The sequence below is a fragment of the Macaca fascicularis genome, chromosome 2 (assembly GCF_037993035.2).
Source record: "Macaca fascicularis isolate 582-1 chromosome 2, T2T-MFA8v1.1".
Classification (NCBI taxonomy): domain Eukaryota; kingdom Metazoa; phylum Chordata; class Mammalia; order Primates; family Cercopithecidae; genus Macaca; species Macaca fascicularis.
The window spans coordinates 144,881,984-144,907,708 of record NC_088376.1 but is presented as its reverse complement, the minus strand read 5'-3'; the positions used below and the strand labels follow the sequence as shown (position 1 = coordinate 144,907,708).

Here is a 25,725-nt window from a genome sequence, read left to right as displayed (position 1 = left end):
ACTGTCAAGTGAAACCTCTGTCTCTCTCTCTCTCTCTCTCACACACACACACACGCACACACGCACACACACACACACATTAAAGCTACACACATACTGTGGTAATTATAATGATAGTTATGTGCCCAGGTATTAGAGAGGCAAACAAAATATTAACACAACTATCCAGCCTGTGAAGAATTTTTGGAAACAAGAAGAGAATGTCTTAGTGAAATTACAGAGTATGAATAGTTATCTAAAAAGGGATAAGAAAGAATATTCCAAAGACAAGACCACTCTGAGTTTAAAGTGAAGAGTGGCAAGTCATGAGTTTGGCCAGTTGGAGTAGACAAGAGAGAAACATGTTCACCTGTGAAAAAATTCAGACTTGAATCACTGGAGAGAATTGACAAAATCTCAAAGCAAATGCTTCTGTTTATCTCCACTTTTATTTTCAACAGCTGCTGGAACTCTGTAACGGCTTTATAAGAGACAGCCTTTTGTGGGTCAAGCCATGATCCTATAGACCAGTTCGTGTAAAAGATAGAGAGAATCTAAATTAGGGCAGTGGTAGCACGGATAGAACAGAAAGGATAAATCCAAAAAATAATTAAATTAATCTACATTAATCTAAAGGTATGGGCATTTCAAATATATACACATCCACAGCTTAGGATACAATTTTAGAGAGTTCAAATATCTCAGAGCTCATCCTAATAGTCCATTAATCCTCATTGAAGGTTCCTTTGTCTGCAATAAGTAAAACTGTGATGAATGCCTATGGAAATTAGTTGGAATTAGTTTTCAGTTGAAATTATTATACTAGCATTGCTTTTAAGCACTTAATAATTAAGATGGCCTACTCCTCAAACTACTGAGTAAAATTTTATTTTAGATAGGATTTCTTAGGAAATAAAAGTATTCTGCTTTTCCTATAAAAAAAAAGATTCATTATTTCATTTTCCCAAGGTACATACAAGCTTGGAATTCCTAAGGCACAAAACAAAACACATAACTGATGCATGAAAAAGCTAAATGAATTTGCACGAGGTCGTCTATGTGACATATATTTAATACCTTGTTAAGTGAGGACTTGCTAAGTCCAAAACTATAACTGTAGAACACGTATGTAATTGAGTAAGTGGAGAGAGATATTTTAACCTTTAAGTCGTAGGTGTCAACTCTATGAAATGTACTTTTTAAATATCACACACAATATAGCTTTTATATGTTTTACTATGACAAAATTGAAAGTTATATTGATCAAATTTTGCATTCTTAAATAGCAAAGATGTAGAATTGAAATAAAGAAAATATATGGATGGCCATATCATTTAGTAGATGTGTGGTTCAGATTTTCAGCATATTGGATGCCAATAAAAAGTGACAGTGAAACCACCAAACGACAGCATATAGTTACTTCAATTTTGATTATTTGGCCTTTGACTATTTCCTCCTTGACTCTATCCACATGACCAAACTATGGATAGGGGAAGGAGTGAATTACTGTAATTAAAAAAATAGGCTAAAATTATCAGCATTGTGAAAGAGAAAAATAAGAAAAGTGAAAATTGATAATTTATAAACTGGGTATTTCATGAATAACCCAAATTTACTCTATGAAACTTTTAATTTAATTACACAAAATGGTAAGAACTTAAAATCTCTTTAAAAAATTAGTAAGTAAAATGATAATAAGTGATGTTCTATTTATTGACTTTATGAGGGTTACATGAGAATGTTCATTTTGAGATTATTTATTGAACTACATGCATTTTTCTATACTTACATTAGCTTCCTAAAGACCTTTAAAGTCTGAATACATAATGAAAAGTAAATAGGGTTACAAGGCCTTTGCAAGGTGTAGATCTTACTTGAAGAATAAAACTCTGGAAGAGTTTATATCTAGCTAAGGCAATGACTCAAGTTCAAAAATTTATTCTTTGAAGTGCAATTATAAAAAGAAGTTGTCTGAATGGGTATATGACAAACAACTGCTATTTGGGGAACTTAATAGATGTGACTTTCCTGTGATCAATGGAACAGTCAGTGCTTTCTAATAGAACTTTCTGTGATGTTGGAAATTTCCTTTATCTTCATTGTTCAATATAGTAGCCACTAGCCACATCCAGCTACCGAGCATTTGAAATATGGCTTCTGTGATTAAGAAATTGAGTTTTAAATTAAATTAAATTTAAATTTATTTACATCGAGTAGCTCTCTGTGACTAATGGCTACTGAACTGGACAGCTAGAGTAAGCAAACTGAGATCAAATGTTTACCTTTAATTTTAAAGTTAATGAAGTTGTACCTATTGAAAAAATAAAATAAAATTCCACTTTTTGATTTCCAGGGTCCCCAGTTTGAAATGTCTTGTTACTGCTGACAAGACCTGCATGACTGACCATTTGCTCCCTAAGAGATGAAACTGACATCACTTTGAAGTTCAAAATGACACTGCCAGTGAGCTTTACTTTAAAATGGAACAACTGCTTTCTAGTTAAAGGGATTTCTCAAAAGGTCTGAAGATTTGCTGTCATGAAAATACATGTTCTGCCATCATATTTTTTTCTTTTTCATTTTCTAAGCAGTAACAGGCTACAACTGTTAGAAAGTTATTTAATTTTTCTTGAAAATATTGGGATACTAATTGCAATGTTTCTATGTAAAGCTCCATGAAGCTAGAAATTTGCATGTTAATAGCCAGCTGAATGCAAAATGCAGTTCTTCTAAATGCCTTCCATAATACTCACTGTTTGATTTTGTTTCCCTACTCTGACCTACAGAGTTGTATAGTAGTATGTAGTAGTTACGAGAGTGTATTGTAATGCCTACTTAACTTTCTGTATTCTTCATCAAACTGTAAACACATAAGGGCAGGAGCTGTATCTTATTTACTGTACACAGAGTTTATTAATATTTGCAGGTTAGAATGAATGAAATAAATCACAAAGATCATTATGTTAACAAATATAGAAAAGTGAAAAATGAAGGGCAGGTATTAATCTCATTTAAATTCACTTGATTACATACACAAGCACCAACATGCTCCTCTATTGTGCCCATGGCACATGTCATTTTAGAGACCTCTTAATTTATACTGTAGAAGAATGTGATTATGTATAAGAACTCAAAAGGGAGGGCTAGAAAACAAGAGAGAACTAATAGATTGCAAGCCCAAGGCAAAAATGTAAGAGCTGGAGATTAGAGTTACAAGAGGAACACTTTGTATGCTTGTATGTATAAATACTTTCATAGTACAGCAGGTGTCTACCAGACTTTTCTAAAGGAGCCACATAGTGAGTATTTAAGGTTCTGTGGGCCATAAGGTCTCCATTACATATTCTTCTCTTTTCTTTATTTTTCAAAAAAAAAAAAAACCCTATAAAATACAAAAAATATTGCTACATCACAGATTAAAACAGAAGTAGGCTGTGATCTTGATGATCTTGATTTGGCTCACAGACCATAGTTTCCCTACTCTTGACATAGAAGATTGACGTTATTGTTGTGAAAATTTTAGTGATTTGGTTTTTTTGGCCTCAAAGAAGAAAACTGTCACATGATGTTTTGCATTTAAAATTCTACATTCACAAAACAAAACAAAAAAACAGCCAATGGCCAATTCAACCTTGAAGTCAATTTGGAAATGATGTTTTGGAAAATGTTGATTTAGAATTCAGATACTCCCACAACTATGGCTCCAGACATTCCATGTTTAAACAAGAAAAAGAAAGAAGAAAAGGAAAATACTCAAGAAAAATTAATCAGAACAATATTGAACCTAGTTACAGATGGGTTTGCAGGTGGCACAGGCAACGAGTAATAAATGATCTCATTAATAAAGCCAGACATTTAATAACAACAGTAGTCCACATTCTATAGAATGCTCAAATATCTGAAAATGCAAGTTCTGTACAGAAAAGGATATCTCCTATATGCACGAGGAGCCTCATTAAAGTGGAAGAATCCTTTTTGTAAAGTCTCATCACTATTGCTAGCTATGAAAGATACTGTACCCCATGTCCAAATGTTCTTTTTTCTTTTTGTGTAGTTATTCTCCACATCATAAAATGAAATACTTTAAAGGGAGACAATGTGCCTGTTCTTTGTTCTGCCTATAAAATCAGTACATAGGCCAGGCACGGTGGCTCATGCCTGTAATCCCAGCACTTTGGGAGGCCGAGGCAGGCGGATCATCTGAGGTCAGGAGTTCGAGACCAGCCTGGCCAACATGATGAAACCCCACCTCTACTAAAAATACAAAAAATTGAGCATGATGGCACGCGCCTGTAATCCCAGCTACTCAGGAGGCTGAAGCAGGAGAATTGCTTGAACCTGGGAGGCAGAGGTTGCAGTGAACCGAGATCGTGCCACTGCATTCCAGCCTGGGCGACAGAACGAGCCTCCGTCTCAAAAAAACCATAAAATCAGTACATTATTCTCCAAATAATGTGCGATTAGTAGATATTGTTTCAAATGAACATGTTATACCTTCTAAATGTAACAAAAGATAATTCTTTTATTTTTCTGGCTTATCGAGTGAATTATCCATTTACATGTTCATTGTAAAGGCATCTTAAAGGTTTAACATGAACTTACTAAAAAGCACTTAAACAGCATATACTCTTCATTTCAATACCTCCAACCATATACAGTATTTGTATATTTTAAGTACAGAATAGACAGTCTCCTAGAGAACCTAGGTTTCAAAAAACACAGTGAAGTGGTTTTAAAATAACTCCTAATTTTGAGAGAGGTAAATGTCTAGGGGGAAGAAAAGTGTTACCCACTGAATAAAAATTAAAGTAGTTAACAAGAAATGCATCTTATTTAAAATTTTTCCTCTTAGAAAGTTCAAATTGCTAAAGTGGTTAAGGTGGTACATAATTTTTCTTTTTGAAGAATTTTGTCCAGTTTGACAAGTAAATAAATGTTTAACTCTCTTTCTTCTTTTATTGCTGCAGAAACAAGAAATAGAAAATAACTGCAGCACGTTTATGACATTGGTTCCTTTCTCCACATGAAACATACAATGAGAACACTTTATAGCTGAATTGTGCCTTCGACTGAATAGAGGATGGTGGACTAGCTTGGGTTTTATGGAATTGGATAATTTGTCATAGTTTCTGCCCCTGGAAAAATGATAACCCAAAGGAAAACAAGTGGAAAAACTTTAAAAAATAGTGATACAATACACAGCTGATATTTGTGGTTCATAGAATACTTTAAAGCACATAATTTACAAAGCAAATTACTAAATTATAAGAAATGCTGTCATCATCAATAAACATTCACAGAGCTTCAGGTTTTAACACAAAGCATTCCTCTTACTTCAGGTGATATTATGTACGAAAAAATTACTTGGAGATCGCTCCACGGTTATCACACTCTTTTCTAACCCCCAATGCCCTATTATTATTTACTATTATTAGTTATTATTTATAAATACATATGAATGTACAATTAATGAAAACATCCTTTATGTATAGCATATAAATACATTTGAACTTTATTTTCCCCTCATATCCTGCAATATAACACCACCAATAAAAGAGTATCGAAATATTAATTGCTCCTGTCACAATAGTGGAAATTAGAAGAGATAAGTTTTCCCAAATCTGAGTAGATAACCATGGTTAGCTGATAACCATTTGTCCATTTATAGAATTATAGTGACAAAATCCAGCTGATAATATTTAGTTTGCTTATTATGTAGTGGCAAAACGTAATGTCTTTTTCTCACCCATTGCAAGGGTCACAGCTGACACCACTATAACAAAACACAGGTGAACAAGAAAAATGCATAATGTGTTTATTTAACAAAGTTTTAATGATGTGGGAGCCTTCAGAAATGCAGTCCCAAATCCAGAGAAAATTTTGCATTTGTATGCTAAGTCTGAAGAAAGAAGTCAATAGTTGTGGAGAAATGTGATTTGACGAAAAGAGTATGACCTAATGATATAATAAACTGAAGAGAATTTAGCAACGCCTGTCTCTTCACATTCTTCTCAACCTTTCTGTCTAGCATACCTTCCCCCCATATAGGGAAGAACAACTATCAGAAAAGGGTATTCTTTCAGGGGAGGTAGGTCAGAATGACCCTTTTAGGTTTTATGGCTTGCTGTGAGGGAAAAGAATTCTAATTTCTATGAGCCGCCTTGGGAGAGAGGAGAGCTGGAGAAAGGAGAGTGAGAGAAGGTCAGAGGGGCCTTCCTTCTGAGGCCCTTCCAATACCCTTCAGTTCAAAGTACTCTGCATGCCAAGACACCATATATTGGGGTATAATGTTCTGAGTCCTAGCAGTTAATAATATATTATTTTTCAAAAAATCTAGAGAAGGAAAGAATTTATTTCAGAATGATACTAACCAGCTTTTTAAAGTCAAATTTGAAAAGGATGCCAAAAATTATACTGATTTTTTTCTTCAGATAATTGTGAAGTTCTACTGTGACTTCTCTTTAAAGATGAAAAAATAAAATAAAAAACGTGAGCTGGGCATAATGGTGTGCCTGTAATCCCAGCTACTTGGGAGGCTGAGGTAATGCAGGAGGATCACTTGAGCCCAGGAGTTCCCAGACTAACCTGGGAAACATAGTGAGGCCCTAGCTCAGAAACAAACAACAAAAAACTTCTACAATGCATAAATTTGCTTTCAACATCAGTATCTGTTCAGTTGGAGGGGAAATTCTAAAAAATCTCATAAATATTGGTACAAGAGCCTTTCTACTTCCCTCTCTTCAAAAAATTAGTAAACTGTTAGGTTACAAAAACTGAAAAGTCTGGGTTTGATCAACACAGGTCTCTAGATGGAAGTTATTCTGGAATAGTTGTGCCTGTCATACATTGTCTTATTCCAACATCTCCTGAAGTTGTCATTTGGAAAACTATTAAAAAGAACATAGTTTCTCTCAATTCAGTTGATATTTTAAGATGATGTATATATACTTTGAATTTAATTTTTTTGTCTCTGTCTTATATGCTAACTTAAATTCATTAAACCTACACCAATCTTAAAGGAAAAGCTGATATTAAGCAATTTCTTCAGTACTCTTTGGCTATAACTCTTTGTCTAATTTAAAAACCTAAAATTAATGCTGGACCGTTTCACTGCTGTGAAGACTAAAATTACTTTTGGATGTATTCATTAAGTATTTTCTATATTTAGGTTATAGAGTCTCAATCTTTTTTTTAAATTTATAAACCCTCTTTAAGTATATTTTTGTTCTAATTGTCAAACTAACCACTTATGCCCTAAATAACATCAGTGAAAAAGAATTACTTCAAAAAATTTGTAATTCAGGTGAGCAGTAATTGACCTATGGCCATCTGCTGGAAACCAGACAAGATACGGATTTGGCCTTTCTTTTCACAAGGCAGAAGAACATACTAAATAGCAAATATCGTAGACCACGCATCTATCCTATTTTGACATTAATACCAAGGAGTTTATTTTACATCGGTTGCCTTCCATGTTACCTGTCTCGAAATGTTAGGCTATCTAAGCTACCTTTCTTCCAAAGGAGTTCTGAGACCTTCAGGGAAACAAAGTACACTTTAATCTCTTCTCCTCTTCACTATCCACACACTTTCCTGAAATCTGAGATTAGTGCTCAAACTAAGAGAGAAGAGAGTGAAAAAACTCATTACTCTCTTTTCCTAAATCTTTTAAATATAAAATCTGTGTTACATTACTTAGTTAACTTATAACACCCTCACTTTGCAGGACAGGTAAAAGAAAAAAGTAGTAAAAATTTTTGAAATAGAATCATAAACTAAACATTGCCTGGTTCAATCTTTGATTTAAGAGAACTTCTCTATATAATAGTTGTTATGGAGTCAAGACTCTCTAGACACTCACATACAATTATTTAACTTTTTTTCCATGGGAAGCAAATGGTATTGACCAAACATTATTTTTTCCCCCTTAAAGAAGAAGTACATGATTTTATCTGGGTGTACTTTCCCAGAAGATAATTCTTACATATAGTACCAAAATAAAAGAACATGCAATTTTTGCAGACATCCTTTGAAAACCGTCTTTCATTAGAAATAATGTTAGCTTCATTTATGCCTCCTAAGGTGCCAAATATAGTAAGACAGTTGTAATTCTTTATCAACATGGGTCCTGGAAAAACTAGAAATGGCGTCAAATTACTTCATTTTTGACCTTGTTATGGTCCCTAGAAAACATACAAAGACTCCTCTGCAAGGCAAATACATGCCTATGTGTCTTCTCACAGTCGTCGGAACAATTTAGGTCTTAAAGCTAAAGTGGATAATACTTGTAGACTTGTAGGAATCTCATCCTCAAGTAGAGAACTTATAGAAGTGTGAAAAACGCCATTTATTGCTTTGTGGTTTTTGTTTTCTGAGACAGTGTCTTACTCTGTCACTTAGTGCAACGGCACAATCAGAGCTCATGGCAGCCTCAACCTCCCTGGGTCAAGTGATCCTCCCATCTCAGCTTCCCAAGTAGTTGGGATTACAGGCATGTGCCACATGTTCAGGTAATTTTCAAAATTTTTCTGTGGAATTTTTCTATGGTCTCACTATGCTGCCAGGCTGGTCTGGGACTCCTAAACTCAAGCAATCCTTCCAGTTCAGCCTCCCAAAGTGCTGTGATTACAGGCATGAGCCACCACACCTGGCTGTTTTGTGCTTATTTGGAAGGAATATAAAGTCAATAAAATCTGTTTTCTAATATAAGGAGGAGAGGAGGCAGTCCCACATTTCCAGAAACTAAACCTAAAGTTTTCTCTTTTACAGATAAGGAAACACAAAGCCCATAGTCCCCAGAACTCCTCAAGTCTAGTGATCTATAGTCTCTCAATGACAAAGGAAATATTTTATTTAAAAATTGCCCAAAATATACCAAAAATGTCAATTTATTCTGGAAAAAGCAGGTTTAAGTAAGAAAGCATTTTACATCTGAGAAGTTCTGTGTAACATTTAAGTTTGCTTTATTATAATGTCAGAACAAAATTGGTGATCATTAATCTATCTCATAAGTCTACTTATGTTTGTGATACTCATAGAGATCATAACTACCTTAGATATATTATTAAATCTTTGATTTTTTTTGTTTAGATTCTCATTTTGCAATGAAAGTTTGTTTTTGCCTATTATTTCTCCAAAATGATCTCTTCAAAAATTGATTTATAATACATTAAAATAACAGTTAAAATTTTACAGGCTTTGTCTAAAATCAAAATATTATAACAAAAAATGGACAATTCATTTTTGTAAAATAATTGTTCTTATTTAATGTTCAGGACATAATATTCTAAATGTTACTAACTTACAGAACAAAATAATACTGGAGGAGTTTAGCAAATGCTAGCCCAAAATACGCTGCTTTTGTACGCTGATTATTTCAAACTGAGGGGACCTGGGGAACAGCAAATGAAGGAAGGAGCTTTCTCTACTTTCTTTATCTGTGTAAAAGCAGATCTTCTGAAAGGAACAAGGAAAATTGTTTAATTTTTTGGTTATCACCTATCTTCCCTGCCCTCATATGCAAATTACCTAAGATCTGTGATCTTCTATTTCCTGCTCATAGTTGAATATAAGAACACGAAAAAGATTCTAATACTATTGGTCATCAGTCAATATTGGTTGAATTTATTAGTCAATTATTCCATTTTTTTCCTCAAGGAGTTAGATAAACTACATTTTTTTTTTTCTGAGAAGGTAAAATTTATAGGATTTGTGATAAATTCAGACCTACTGAAGGAAGCTTAATTTAAAGAAAAGAGGATTCAGGCCTACAGGTACTGCTAGCTTTACGGGTAGCTGGGAAGAATAAGTAGATTAGTTTACTTAGATCTTCCAGCATCTGATTCAAGAAAAGTTAGCAAGGACTTATTTTAAAGGAGTCAGATTAAAGTCTACACGAGGAGAGTTCTTTAGGCTAACATGGATAGCAAGAGAAGATATTCCACATGACAATGAAGCCTGGAATCACTGACTACAGGTTAGGCTAAATAAACATCTCTTGTGTATATCTGATGGAGAAGCCTCAGCTTTCCAGTTTGTAATAAGGAAGTAACAGTTTTGTGTATTCCTTCCCTTAAAAGACAAAAATTAAAATAAATTCGGTCTAAAAATCTTAATTGTCTTTTATCTGCAATTCTGGAATCAGTCGGGCAACACCTCATCCTATAAAACAGAATGAGTGAGCTGAGCAGAGATTAGCTTTATAGGCAGAAAGGGGCTGAAGAAAGCAGCAACTGAGAACAAAAAGCAGATTAGTAATTTCAAAGTCACTTCCCTTGTAAAGGTTAAAGCAGAAGAGACTCCCTTATCATGCTGGCTAAAAACTGACCTGTTTGATAATTTGGTTATTATTTCTTCCTCTCTTGATTTCTTGGAAGGTCAGATAAACAACTTAGTTTCAGCTTGGTAACTTGGAAGTTGAGCACGAGTAATTCCATTTTGGTTTGGTCTGTTGTGCCTAGTCTAAGAGCTTTGTCCAAATCAATGGTCTCCTACAAATTTTATTTAACTCCGCTTATATTTTATTTTGTTGTACAGATCCTAGGAGATTATTTACAAGAATACATTTTGAAAAAAGGAATCTGGTTTCAACATGAGGCATCACTGTCATTAAAACCACTATGTAATCTCAAGATCTCCATTTCATCATTTAAACATTCTGTCTCAAAATGCTTCTCTCCTTGCTTTGTAAGGTACAGATGTATGCAAAGAATTTTATTTTGCTGCTTATGGTAGCAATATAGGTTGCATTAGAAATGAGCGTGATGGAAGGATTCTGTTCATTTGGTTTAACCCTGCAAGGGGATTCACAAATGTGCAGAAAACCTATAGAGTGCAAATTTGTGCCAGAAAATGTATATGAGCCATTTACAGTATTAAGGTAAGTCTACTTTACAAATATTCACGGAGTGCTCAATTATTTTCAAGTTGTGTCTCCAGCCAAAACTCCATCTAATTTACTAGCATGACTCTCATGTTTACTGAAAAGGCTTCTTCATTCTTTTCCTGCTTAACTGATGGCTTCCCACTAAGCCTAGCCATTACCACTAAGCATATGCTTGTTTAGGCAACATCAAACCTTCCTAGCTCATTTTTCTGATTCTCCTTTGCCATAAATCCATATATTTCTTTGTTTCTATTAATAATAATACCTGGCTCTGTATAAAAATAGTTACTATTGACTGAATGATTGCCAGGTGTCAAGCACTGTGATGAAAGCTCAACATGCATTAATAATGATAGCTCATGTTTGTGACAGGCACCATTGTAAGTGCTTTGCAGACATTAACTCATTTACATCTCAAGAAAACTTTGTGAGGCAGTTACAATCTTCCCCAATTTTCAAATGAGAAAATTGAGGCAGTTAGGGGAAAAAATAATTTTTCCTCTACATTTTATAGTGTTTAGATGGGATAGATTACTGTAACAAAAGAAAGATTAACAAGAGAAAAAGAAACAGAAATTTAGTAATATATATACTTCATGTAGATAAAAGAGATACCCAAAGAAATAAGTAAATCTCAAGGTAACTTTGAATTCAGGTTTAAATACTGTTGTCCACTGAAATAAAAAAGGGTGTGAGAAGGGCTGGTTATGGAGAGATGATCATAAAACACAGAGTAAACAAAGGTAAAGTTTGTTATGCAGATTTAAGTTGATGCTTTCCCATTGATAAGAGTCTTTGGCGATGCAGAATCATCTGTGTTTTCCTGGTACAGAGAGAGGGAGACATCCTTATAAACGGAGAGTCCTTTTAAAGATATAAGTAGATATAACACTGATCTGCTATAGACAGATAATGTTACAGAACAAAACCGCATTCACAGAACTAGAAAGTATTGAAGCTCAGTTAAAAACTGTTAAAACCTTAGCACAAGGCCGGGGGCGGTGGCTCAAGCCGGTAATCCCAGCACTTTGGGAGGCCGAGACGGGCGGATCACGAGGTCAGGAGATTGAGACTATCCTGGCTAACCCGGTGAAACCCCGTCTCTACTAAAAAATACAAAAAACTAGCCGGACGAGGTGGCGGGCGCCTGTAGTCCCAGCTACTCGGGAGGCTGAGGCAGAAGAATGGCATAAACCTGGGAAGCAGGGCTTGCAGTGAGCTGAGATCTGGCCACTGCACTCCAGCCTGAGGGACAGAGCAAGACTCCGTCTCAAAACAAAACAAAACAAAACAAAACAAAACAAAACAAAACAAACAAAAAAAAAACCCTTAGCACAATGCTGAAAAGTAGGTATTTTCTTCAAAATAAAGACATTGAGATTAGAGCCCAAAATGCTTAAGTGACTTGCCCTATTTTCATAGTCCAAGACTGGGAGAAAGCAAGGACCTGAAGTAATCCTTTCCAAAGTCATGTTCTGGGCTCTTGCACATACCTCATGGGCTTTAAATTGTGCTAGAATTTAAATGAAGGCTAAAGTCAGTAAGTGTTTCCCAACAAACAAATAGTACCAAACAGCAGAGTATTTTAATTCCAACTCATCATTCATTTTAATCACTATATTCTCAGGGGCAAGTATGCAGTAAACTGTCTGGGAACAACACACACCAGTTCTATTAAAGTCATTACAGGACTGGAAGGAACTGGAAGCTCCTTCTTACTCTCTGGAAGATAGTTCCCTGCTCCTCTTTGAGTGAATATTAGGATCTAAGCTGAATGTCTTGCCTTGCCTTTGTACTCTTGTTCTGAGATTCGTTCTGTAAAAAAGCTTAGGAAGGTTTCTAGAAATAAGGGTCATGGCCCTCCAGGGTGCCTAAGGAACAGGAAAGTCACCAATTCATTTACTACATTGTTTGTCTTTCCTTTTTCTCAAAGCTAATAAAAATGAACAGTTCTTAGAAATGTGAGAAATGAATATCTAAAATAATTTGAGTCGTATTGAGATGGGGTTGTTCCCTTGACCTTCAATTCATTTGTGGGCAGGAACTAGTGGTTCGTTTCACTCATTCTTTAGTCCGTGGACAGCTAGGTGTTAACAGCTTAGTGAAGGGTCAGGGTGACAGCCTCCAGCACCTGCTCTTTTTGACACCTGAGTTCTTGTTCAGTATCCAGGAAGAATCAGGTCACACAGAAGGGTAGTGTTTGAAAGGAGGTTTTTAATTCAGGAAGTTGTGATCAAATACTTGCTACAAGCATTTCATATTAGTTCATAAGGAGCTACAGCTAAGTGACACATCAATAGAAAAACATTTTTGGTTTGTTCAGTCTAATCTAAGCACCACCAAACTTCCCACAAAAAACTGCCCTGAAGTTCACTTTTATAAGACTATCAATGAAACTTACAGTGTATTTCCAGTTCTCACATTTTCCTTAAAATTTGTCAGACTTAAAAAAGAAAACAGAGAGTGCTCTTATTTATTCAATAATAAGTAAGCAAACAAATAACAGGCTAATTTAGATCTCTTTAGAATTTCTTTTGTGTAAGTAGTATTTGTAACAAATAGTTGTCCATTTCATAATTTCGAGTTATAGCAGCTTTTACTATTCAACTTTGTGATTTTATACTTTAAATACAACACATTTTATATTGTTTCTATTGTACAATTGACTGTTCATTCTTTTTTAATTTCTTAAATTTAGAGTATTGATTTCATCCTAAACATCAAGTAACATTACACAACACTACATAACTACATTTGCATATAATCCCTCCTAATGACTCGGTTGAACTGCTTACTTTAATAAAAACAGGTTTAAAGGCATTAAGAGTGATAAAATGATAAATGCACAAAAGGACACCAATTTAACTGATACTTAACTAGATTATATCTAAGGATGGAAAATAATATTTAAATACTTTTGTTTCATGGGTTTGTGCTATTTTAACACAGTTTTATCTATGCAAATTTTCTTTCAGAATGGCAATAAGAAAAGAGTGCATATTATCCAAATAAATGAGTAAATCCTAGATAACCACTTTCAAAATAAATTTAAAATATCATGTACAAAAAAAAAAAAAAAAAGAAAGGAGGTTTTTATTGGGTGACAAAAGTGGCTCTCAGTGGGATGGAGAATTGGAAAGGGGATGGTGCAGGAAGAAAAGCCATCTTTCCCTGAAGTCACACTGTCTGAAGTTAAACACAACTATTCCTAGTCTCCAGTGCTCAGCCACATGTATCCCCAGTGTTCAGCAGCCTATATTCCCAATGATCAGCAGCTTGTGTCCCCAACCACTTGGATCAGCCGCTTGTGTTGCTCTTTTCTTCTTTTTTTTCTGCCAGTTGGTCTGGTTTTTATGGGCACAGGATAGGGGGCAGGATGGGACAAAAACCAATCAATTGGGAGGAAAAATGGGGTCAGCTGATTTCACTGAGAGCCAAGGTTCCAGGATTAAGAGTGGAGTTTAGCCAGGAGCCTAGCCCTTCAGTATCAGGGTCAGTTTTTTTCACATAGGACCAAGGTTCCAGGCTTGAGGGTGGAGTTTAGCCAGGAGCTCAGCCATTGTGTATTAATGTCATCATAAAAAAAATATGATGCAAGACCCATTTGTGTTTTTTCATCAACAAAAAGGTAGTAAATATTGAGGTAATTTTAATTTTTTTGTTCTACAGATATTTTATGACTTCTGTCTAATGATAACCCTTTCTAAAAAAAAAAAAAAAATGATTCCCCTCACCACCTTTTAAAAAGATGATTGTTAACATGCCCATGTTGTATGCATCACAGCTGATGCTGTACTGGACCATATCTGTGTTAGGGCTCAGAACATGATAATCCAAAATATGACACCTCGGGCAATTGAGAAAGACACAGAAGCAAGAAGTTTCCTGTGACCTTCCCCGGCTGTCTGGTGTGAAGCACGGTCATAAAGGAATTCCCTGACCTACCTCAGCTGAATGTAGATTATAAGACCCTCATTCCAGGGGCTTCCTGCTCCATACCTAGCGGAGAATAAGTGCTGTTCAGAAAGGACAAGAAGAATCTGAACAAACAAGATTTGCTGAGTTCCTCCCAGTTTATTACCATTAAATCATACCCCTTTCTTTGTCCAATCACATTTCTGAATGACTGTCCATGCTTCATTGACCCTAAGCATAAAAATACACAGTTTTCCCAGGGTCTCTGGGTCTTCATTTCTCAAGGGTCCCATGCCATCTAAAACTTTGTTAAATTAATTTGTTATGCTTTTCTCTTGTTAATCAGTCTTGTCTTATAGGGGTGTCACCCATGACAGTTGCAATGGGTAAGGAAAAGATAATGATTTTTCTCCCATTCACCTGTTTGGACAAGGCTAAGGAACTTGAATCCAAATATTGGCAAAATTCTATGTTTTGTGGAGACTGACCCCAAAATCAGCTTCACCATTATGCCTTGTTCTGGGAACCTGGAAGGGTGTATTTGAGAGATTAGACAGTTTGAAAAGGAAACAAAAACTCAAAACCTTACTGGGTATAAAGAAAATAATTCATCTCAAACCCTTCACTTCCCTTATGGCAAAGATTCTCAACTTTGGTACTACTGACATTTAGAGCCATATAATTCTTTTATTATTATTATTTTTTAATGTGGAGGTTGTTGTGTGCATTGTAGGACGTTTCGCAGCATTTCTGGACTCTACTCTCTACATGCCAGTAGCACCCATGTCCCTGTGCTGACAATAAAAAATGTTTGAAGACATTGTTAAATGTCTCTGGGGGCCAAAATCATCCCCAGTTGAAAAATAACAACCTCATGAATCTTAAAGTAGTAGATAAACATACACATAAATCAAAAAAGAAGATTGAACAATCTGTCATTCTAGTAAAACCAGAATAACTTGGTGTTAAAAATCAAGGTTTCTTTCTCTATAAACTGAAATGATTAAGAAACAGGAAGAGCAAGAGAACAAGACAAAGAGGGAATATGAATGAGTGATGGATGCTCAGCAGTCCTCAACTCAAGTTCCTCAGTTTTATTAGTCATGTCCTCCCAAATAAAGGAGCTGTTCTAAGAGAAAAGAAGCATGCTCTTCTTTCTCCCACAGAGACAAGATTCCTATTTTATATATAAGATTAAAATACCAGTTAGAGAGAAAATGTGTGATGTAGAAAGGGGACAAAGATAATCTAGAAAAGATTAAATGTACAAATGGGCAAGCTGAATAATGAAGACGTAGAAAATAAGGGAAAGGAGACAACTTTCATTGGTTGGAATAAGAAACAGGGTGGCTGGTCACAGAGAAACAATGATGGAGAGAGAGAAATGTTTATCTCTAGGCTTAGGCTTACAGTTCCAATCAAAGTTTATATGTCAATAATAACAATAATAAAACAGTTTTTTTCCTTGGATTAATTTTATTCAAATCTTCCTCCTTGCAGTCAAATAGATCAGATGCAAACATTGCTACCACTATCACTTGTATTAAGAGAAAAAGGACTTGTCAATAGTGTCAACCCAAATATGAACCCATGTCATATTTTTAAAACTCAATTTAAATAGCCCTGATGTATCCCTAGAGATTGTTAAAGCATTGACAGAGAGAATACACAAACATTACCTTTTGCATCCTTCCTGATATTTACCAAGACCTTAAACTTCTACAAGACCAGAAGATAACTGTCTTTTCTCTGCTTTTTCCCCTTTTAGCTATATGTATTTATAGTAAGTTCAGCCAACTGTTTTTTTTTTTTTTCTGTTATAGTTTTGTGAAATCCGCTTTTCTCAGGAGAGATTGCATCTACTTTCTGCACCTTTGAAAGACTATTATCTTAGATACCTTTCGATTCTACACAGTACTTTGAAAAAAATTTTCTAAATTTTAACTATACTCAAGATTTATAATTGTAAAAATAAAAATACAACAACAACAAAGAGGTGTATCAAGGTTTATATTCTTAGAATAACAACAACTTGTCACCACAGAAAATCCCACTGATATGACAAACTAAACTAAGTTCAATTCCTCTGGTCCCCCCAAAGTTATACAATGTATAGACTGAGTCTCCCTAATCTGATGTTCAGAAGTTTGAAACTTTTTGAATGTCAACATGATGTCACAAATAGAAAATTCCACATCTGACCTCATGTGATGATGGGTTGCAGTCAAATTACAGATGAACAATTCACAGTTCATTCAGTGTCTCTAAGGGAGAGAAGACCATCCCAGGCCCCTTCAGCTGTGATATATCTTTTTCATATGTACCCATATCTCCCCAGGCAAGCACATCTAGAGTGTAATAAAATGCCGTGTGTCCAGACCAGTCTTACCAACAGCAAGCTCTTCACAATGCCTCACAGCTACTGAAATATTATATAAAATGACCCCTAGGTTATATGTATAAAGTGTAAACAAAACGTAAATAAATGTTGTATTTAGACTTGAGTCTCATCCCTAAGATATCTCATTATGTAAACAAATATTCCAAAATCTGAAAAATCTAAAATCCAAGACACTTCTTGCCCCAATCATTTTGGAAAAGGGATGCTCAACCTGTACCATTCTCACTTTAAAGCATTGACAGAGAGAGAGAATACACAAACACTACTTTTTGCATCCTTCCTGTTATCTACCAAGACCTTAAACTTCTACAAGACCAGAAGATAAAATATATATATACACACACACACACATATATATATATATACACATTGTTTCATTCACCTTTCATGACTTTACTACAAGTGTTAGGCACGTTTTTAAAAGAAAATCGCTTCATAGTTTGCCATCACACTCCTTCAACAATGAATCATCTAAAGTGGACATTCCTCATGTTTCAAATCACTACTGTAAATTGGGAGTAAATGAAGCTGGAATTTGAGTCTCAGAATTTTATTTAAAGACTTGTTGAACATTAAATATAACCTAATCCATCTCTCATTACAGATGAAACAAATAAATCCCAGGAAGCATTGCTCAAGGGCAAATGATAAGTAGTTCTGAGAGTTAAACTTAGATAAATTTAGATCATTTTGCTCTAAAAATGATTCACTCTTCTATGTTTCTATCATTATAACACACTATCTCTATGTCTTTCTGTATTAAGTCATATGTAGCCACCAGCATAATTAAAGAGTATATCAAAATGATTTAATTTTTCTATCTTCCGGCAAGTTCACATCAAACTTCATTAGGCATGTAAACTATCATAAGCGGAAAAGGAGAAGCTAATACTTAGCTCTTACTCTGTGCTAAACATTGGACTAAACATTTTATATGTAACTATCTCATTTAATTACCAAAATAATGCAACTTATGAGTCAGAGTTGAATGCTGTCTTGTTTAGGGTTCATCTGTAGAGACTAAATTTTTTCTTCTGTTATAAACACCTACATAAGAAAAGCTTATTATCATACAAAAGTAAAGGAATAGACTCCATACCCAGGCTGGGGCCACACCTGGGCTGCCCCGGTAACTTCTGTGTCTGGTGTGGGAAGGAAATTGCTCGGCCATTGATCCACCTTTGCCAGGATCTCTGTGAGTAAAATGGAACTCCAAATTGCAAATCTGAGACTCCAAGGAATACATGTGATCTGCAAAACTAAAATCACATCCAGAACTGTAGCTGCAAGTGAGCCACGAAATGCACTGTAGAGGCTGCGAAGGCTCAAAAGTAACAAAGGCATGCATGGAATCATCAGAAAGAGCATTACAAAGCCAATACAAATGACCCTCCACAATTATTACCTCATTTAAATCAAGAAATTGTGGGAAAGAATGTTCAAGTGACCAGAATTAAGTCACATAGCTTGTGTGAGGTGAAATGGTTATTCAAATGTAGATTTATATGACTCAAATATCCAGTCTTTTCTCTACAACAAAATGTTTCTCTTGATTCCTTTGATTGGCCCATGCAAACCACAGAAATTTTTCTGATTTCTTTACCTACCATCTTCCAGACCTAAATTCCAGCTTTTTCTGCCTTAGCTCCTTGAAATACATTGTGCAAATGTTCATTCATAGTTCATTCTATGCATCAACTATTCACCAGAAAACTGTGCCCTCATCCTGATTATAAGGCATGAGATAACACACGATACTATCATTTTATCATTGTGGTAATCAAAAGAATTAGTCACATGAAAAATGCTTAGTCCAATGCTTGGCACAGAGTAGGAACAATCTCAAAGCAGCACACAAATATGAGTTTGTAAGAAAGGTTATGTTCAAATACCATTAAAGAATCAATGGTCAATTTAAGATACTTGAAATATCTGGACTATTTAATAGGCATATACTTCTTTTTGGGAAAAAATCTGAAAAAAGTTAATCATGTAATAAAAACAAACTATTTAAGACAATGTTTCTAGTTATCATATGCTCCATTTAAGAAAGTAAGACCTATGTGTTTTAAAATTCAATGTTTGTGTATTAAAGAATGTTTTTCCTCTCTGGGCCATAGCAAACTGACGATATTTGGAAAATACAGTAAAAATACTATGAAAATATCACGTTGCTACAAAAATTCCTAATGCTGCCCCTTAGTTTGTATACTTATTAGTCACAGGTAACAGACAGCTCTCAGACCAACAGCTCTCTACAAATCAAATTTTGACTAGAACTGTTTTAAAATATGCTGTTAGTCATTTCTCTAAATTTTATAAATTTTTTAAAACTGCAAATATTTTTTATTTTTCTTCCTTTTGGAGTAAAACTTTAAAAGCATATAATAGTATTACTTTAAAGTAAAACAATAAAAGCTAATCTGAAGACAATATTAGATTGAAATTCAGGGTAGGAGGAAAAGGGTTCCCTAAAATAAAATTGTAATTTGGGAAAAGAAAGATGTTTCTCTTCTGAGTTAATGCCATGTTAATAAAATAAAAGTGTAACTTCTGGCAAAAACTTGAAATTACATTCATTTATTTCATTCATTATATTTTGCTTTTACTAAAATGAATTTAGTCAGAAATTAGGTTCTGGATACCTGCCATCAACAATAAAATGAACAGTAATTAAACTTGTTACTAGTGTATTTTAAGAGTGTGCTAACGTTACTCATTAAACACCAGATGAATTGGTTTTTAGCCCAGTTTCAATGGCGGTTGCATTTTATTATGCAGATGTTGCCTGGTGTGTTGGCAAATGACATATGCTGTCTTCCTAGAATACTCATGGAAATGAAATGTGTGTACTCAGAGGCAAACAGGGTGACCAAAATATGGCACTTGATGAAATCAACAAAGAGCCTGTTTGTCAAGGGTGACTTTATGTTTGCATAATTGATTCTCACCTCCATAAGGATGATGAGGTGTTTTACTATCAATGATTTTACACTTGGAAGAGGTGATTAAACACCTCTGGTTTGCTGCTCCCATTAAGGAAGAATATTTTTACATTCATTCTTGTAAAAAAGCTGAAGTTTGTACTACATTTGGGAGTCTCTGGCAACAAGATGATGTTTCATTTGCTGCTCTACCCCGGATTTGGAATTTTTAGTTAAAATAAACATAGTTCACTTTTTCGAATGACTTCTCGGTTACCACTTAGGGTGTTTGTTCTGCTTTATTCTCAGGGAAGCTCACACTGTTTTTTTTTTGTTGTTTTTTTTTGTTTTTTATTTATTTATTTATTATTATTATACTTTAAGTTGTAGGGTACATGTGCATAACGTGCAGGTTTGTTACATATGTATACTTGTGGCATGTTGGTGTGCTGCACCCATCAACTCGTCATTTACATCAGGTATAACTCCCAGTGCAATCCCTCCCCCCTCCCCCCTCCCCATGATAAGCCCCGGTGTGTGATGTTCCCCTTTCTGAGTCCAAGTGATCTCATTGTTCAGTTCCCACCTATGAGTGAGAACATGTGGTGTTTGGTTTTCTGTTCTTGTGATAGTTTGCTAAGAATGATGGTTTCCAGTTGCATCCATGTCTCTACAAAGGACACAAACTCATCCTTTTTTATGGCTGCATAGTATTCCATGGTGTATATGTGCCACATTTTCTTAATCCAGTCTGTCACTGATGGACATTTGGGTTGATTCCAAGTCTTTGCTATTGTGAATAGTGCTGCAATAAACATACGTGTGCATGTGTCTTTATAGCAGCATGATTTATAATCCTTTGGGTATATACCCAGTAATGGGATGGCTGGGTCATATGGTACATCTAGTTCTAGATCCTTGAGGAATCGCCATACTGTTTTCCATAATGGTTGAACTAGTTTACAATCCCACCAACAGTGTAAAAGTGTTCCTATTTCTCCACATCCTCTCCAGCACCTGTTGTTTCCTGACTTTTTAATGATCGCCATTCTAACTGGTGTGAGATGGTATCTCATTGTGGTTTTGATTTGCATTTCTCTGATGGCCAGTGATGATGAGCATTTTTTCATGTGTCTGTTGGCTGTATGAATGTCTTCTTTTGAGAAATGTCTGTTCATATCCTTTGCCCACTTTTTGATGGGGTGGTTTGTTTTTTTCTTGTAAATTTGTTGGAGTTCTTTGTAGGTTTTGGATATTAGCCCTTTGTCAGATGAGTAGATTGCAAAAATTTTCTCCCATTCTGTAGGTTGCCTGTTCACTCTGATGGTAGTTTCTTTTGCTGTGCAGAAGCTCTTTAGTTTAATGAGATCCCATTTGTCAATTTTGCCTTTTGCTGCCGTTGCTTTTGGTGTTTTAGACATGAAGTCTTTGCCCACGCCTACGTCCTGAATGGTACTACCTAGGTTTTCCTCTAGGATTTTTATGGTATTAGGTCTAACATTTAAGTCTCTAATCCATCTTGAATTAATTTTCGTATAAGGAGTAAGGAAAGGATCCAGTTTCAGCTTTCTACTTATGGCTAGCCAATTTTCCCAGCACCATTTATTAAATAGGGAATCCTTTCCCCATTTCTTGTTTCTCTCAGGTTTGTCAAAGATCAGATGCCTGTAGATGTGTGGTATTATTTCTGAGGACTCTGTTCTGTTCCATTGGTCTATATCTCTGTTTTGGTACCAGTACCATGCTGTTTTGGTTACTGTAGCCTTGTAGTAGAGTTTGAAGTCAGGTAGCGTGATGCCTCCAGCTTTGTTCTTTTGACTTAGGATTGTCTTGGAGATGCGGGCTCTTTTTGGTTCCATATGAACTTTAAAGCAGTTTTTTCCAATTCTGTGAAGAAACTCATTGGTAGCTTGATGGGGATGGCATTGAATCTATAAATTACCTTGGGCAGTATGGCCATTTTCACTATATTCATTCTTCCTATCCATGAGCATGGTATGTTCTTCCATTTGTTTGTGTCCTCTTTCATTTCACTGAGCAGTGGTTTGTAGTTCTCCTTGAAGAGGTCCTTTACATCCCTTGTAAGTTAGATTCCTAGGTATTTTATTCTCTTTGAAGCAATTGTGAATGGAAGTTCATTCCTGATTTGGCTGTTTGTCTGTTACTGGTGTATAAGAATGCTTGTGATTTTTGCACATTAATTTTGTATCCTGAGACATTGCTGAAGTTGCTTATCAGCTTAAGGAGATTTTGGGCTGAGACAATGGGGTTTTCTAAATATACAATCATGTCATCTGCAAACAGGGACAATTTGACTTCTTCTTTTCCTAACTGAATACCCTTGATTTCTTTCTCTTGCCTAATTGCCCTAGCCAGAACTTCCAACACTATGTTGAATAGGAGTGGTGAGAGAGGGCATCCCTGTCTTGTGCCAGTTTTCAAAGGGAATTTTTCCAGTTTTTGCCCATTCAGTATGATATTGGCTGTGGGTTTGTCATAAATAGCTCTTATTATTTTGAGGTACGTTCCATCAATACCGAATTTATTGAGCGTTTTTAGCAGGAAGGGCTGTTGAATTTTGTCAAAAGCCTTTTCTGCATCTATTGAGATAATCATGTGGTTCTTGTCTTTGGTTCTGTTTATATGCTGGATTATGTTTATTGATTTGCAAATGTTGAACCAGCCTTGCATCCCAGGGATGAAGCCCACTTGATCATGGTGGATAAGCTTTTTGATGTGTTGCTGAATCCGGTTTGCCAGTATTTTATTGAGGATTTTTGCATCGATGTTCATCAGGGATATTGGTCTAAAATTCTCTTTTTTTGTTGTGTCTCTGCCAGGCTTTGGTATCAGGATGATGTTGGCCTCATAAAATGAGTTAGGGAGGAGTCCCTCTTTTTCTATTGATTGGAATAGTTTCAGAAGGAATGGTACCAACTCCTCCTTGTACCTCTGGTAGAATTCAGCTGTAAATCCATCTGGTCCTGGACTTTCTTTGGTTGGTAGGCTATTAATTATTGCCTCAATTTCAGAGCCTGCTATTGGTCTATTCAGGCATTCAACTTCTTCCTGGTTTAGTCTTGGAAGAGTGTAAGCGTCCAGGAAATTATCCATTTCTTCTAGATTTTCCAGTTTATTTGCGTAGAGGTGTTTATAGTATTCTCTGATGGTAGTTTGTATTTCTGTGGGGTCGGTGGTGATATCCCCTTTATCATTTTTTATTGCGTCTATTTGATTCTTCTCTCTTTTCTTCTTTATTAGTCTTGCTAGCAGTCTATCAATTTTGTTGATCTTTTCAAAAAACCAACTCCTGGATTCATTGATTTTTTGGAGGGTTTTTTGTGTCTCTATCTCCTTCAGTTCTGCTCTGATCTTAATTATTTCTTGCCTTCTGCTAGCTTTTGAATGCGTTTGCTCTTGCTTCTCTAGTTCTTTTAATTGTGATGTTAGAGTGTCAATTTTAGATCTTTCCTGCTTTCTCTTGTGTGCATTTAGTGCTGTAAATTTCCCTCTACACACTGCTTTAAATGTGTCCCAGAGATTCTGGTATGTTGTATCTTTGTTCTCATTGGTTTCAAAGAATATCTTTATTTCTGCCTTCATTTCATTATGTACCCAGTAGTCATTCAGGAGCAGTTTGTTCAGTTTCCATGTAGTTGAGCGGTTTTGATTGAGTTTCTTAGTCCTGAGTACTAGTTTGATTGCACTGTGGTCTGAGAGACAGTTTGTTATAATTTCTGTTCTTGTACATTTGCTGAGGAGTGCTTTACTTCCAATTATGTGGTCAATTTTGGAATAAGTGCAATGTGGTGCTGAGAAGAATGTATATTCTGTTGATTTGGGGTGGAGAGTTCCATAGATGTCTATTAGGTCTGCTTGGTGCAGAGATGAGTTCAATTCCTGGATATCCTTGTTAACTTTCTGTCTCGTTGATCTGTCTAATGTTGACAGTGGAGTGTTGAAGTCTCCCATTATTATTGTATGGGAGACTAAGTCTCTTTGTAAGTCTCTAAGGACTTGCTTTATGAATCTGGGTGCTCCTGTATTGGGTGCATATATATTTAGGATAGTTAGCTCTTCCTGTTGAATTGATCCTTTTACCATTATGTAATGGCCTTCTTTGTCTCTTTTGATCTTTGATGGTTTAAAGTCTGTTTTATCAGAGAATAGGATTGCAACCCCTGCTTTTTTTTGTTCTCCATTTGCTTGGTAGATCTTCCTGCATCCCTTTATTTTGAGCCTATGTATGTCTCTGCGTGTGAGATGGGTCTCCGGAATACAGCAGACTGATGGGTCTTGACTCTTTATCCAGTTTGCCAGTCTGTGTCTTTTAATTGGAGCATTTAGTCCATTTACATTGAAGGTTAAGATTGTTATGTGTGAACTTGATCCTGCCATTATGATATTAACTGGTTATTTTGCTCGTTAGTTGATGCAGTTTCTTCCTAGCCTCAATGGTCTTTACATTTTGGCATGTTTTTGCAATGGCTGGTACTGGTTGTTCCTTTCCATGGTTAGTGCTTCCTTCAGGGTCTCTTGTAAGGCAGGCCTAGTGGTGACAAAATCTCTAAGTATTTGCTTATCTGTAAAGGATTTTATTTCTCTTTCACTGATGAAACTTAGTTTGGCTGGATATGAAATTCTGGGTTGAAAATTCTTTTCTTTAAGAATGTTGAATATTGGCCCCCACTCTCTTCTGGCTTGTAGAGTTTCTGCCGAGAGATCTGCTGTTAGTCTGATGGGCTTCCCTTTGTGGGTAACCCGACCTTTCTCTCTGGCTGCCCTTAACATTTTTTCCTTCATTTCAACTTTGGTGAATCTGGCAATTATGTGTCTTGGAGTTGCTCTTCTCGAGGAGTATCTTTGTGGCGTTCTCTGTATTTCCTGGATTTGAATGTTGGCCTGCCCTACTAGGTTGGGGAAGTTCTCCTGGATGATATCCTGAAGAGTGTTTTCCAACTTGGTTCCATTTTCCCCCTCACTTTCAGGCACCCCAATCAGACGTAGATTTGGTCTTTTTACATAATCCCATACTTCTTGCAGGCTTTGTTCATTTCTTTTTCTTCTTTGTTCTTTTGGTTTCTCTTCTCGCTTCATTTCATTCATTTGATCCTCAATCGCAGATACTCTTTCTTCCAGTTGATCGAGTCGGTTACTGAAGCTTGTGCATTTGTCACGTATTTCTCGTGTCATGGTTTTCATCTCTTTCATTTCGTTTATGACCTTCTCTGCATTAATTACTCTAGCCATCAATTCTTCCACTTTTTTTTCAAGATTTTTAGTTTCTTTGCGCTGGGTACGTAATTCCTCCTTTAGCTCTGAGAAATTTGATGGACTGAAGCCTTCTTCTCTCATCTCGTCAAAGTCATTCTCCGTCCAGCTTTGATCCGTTGCTGGCGATGAGCTGCGTTCCTTTGCCGGGGGAGATGCGCTCTTATTTTTGGATTTCCAGCTTTTCTGCCCTGCTTTTTCCCCATCTTTGTGGTTTTATCTGCCTCTGGTCTTTGATGATGGTGATGTACTGATGGGGTTTTGGTGTAGGTGTCCTTCCTGTTTTATAGTTTTCCTTCTAACAGTCAGGACCCTCAGCTGTAGGTCTGTTGGAGATTGCTTGAGGTCCA

The 25,725-nt window shown here is 35.7% G+C and overlaps 1 long non-coding RNA gene across 1 annotated transcript in view; it reads left to right on the top strand.

Annotated features, from left to right (window-relative positions):
• Positions 1 to 5,165, top strand: part of LOC107128968 (uncharacterized) — a 165,450-nt gene extending 160,285 nt beyond the window's left edge. The window contains exons 3-4 of the long non-coding RNA XR_001488858.3: positions 2,333 to 2,442; positions 4,947 to 5,165. This is a non-coding gene — a long non-coding RNA (uncharacterized lncRNA). The remainder of the gene's footprint in view (positions 1 to 2,332; positions 2,443 to 4,946) is intronic.
• The last annotated feature ends 20,560 nt before the right edge of the window (positions 5,166 to 25,725 follow it).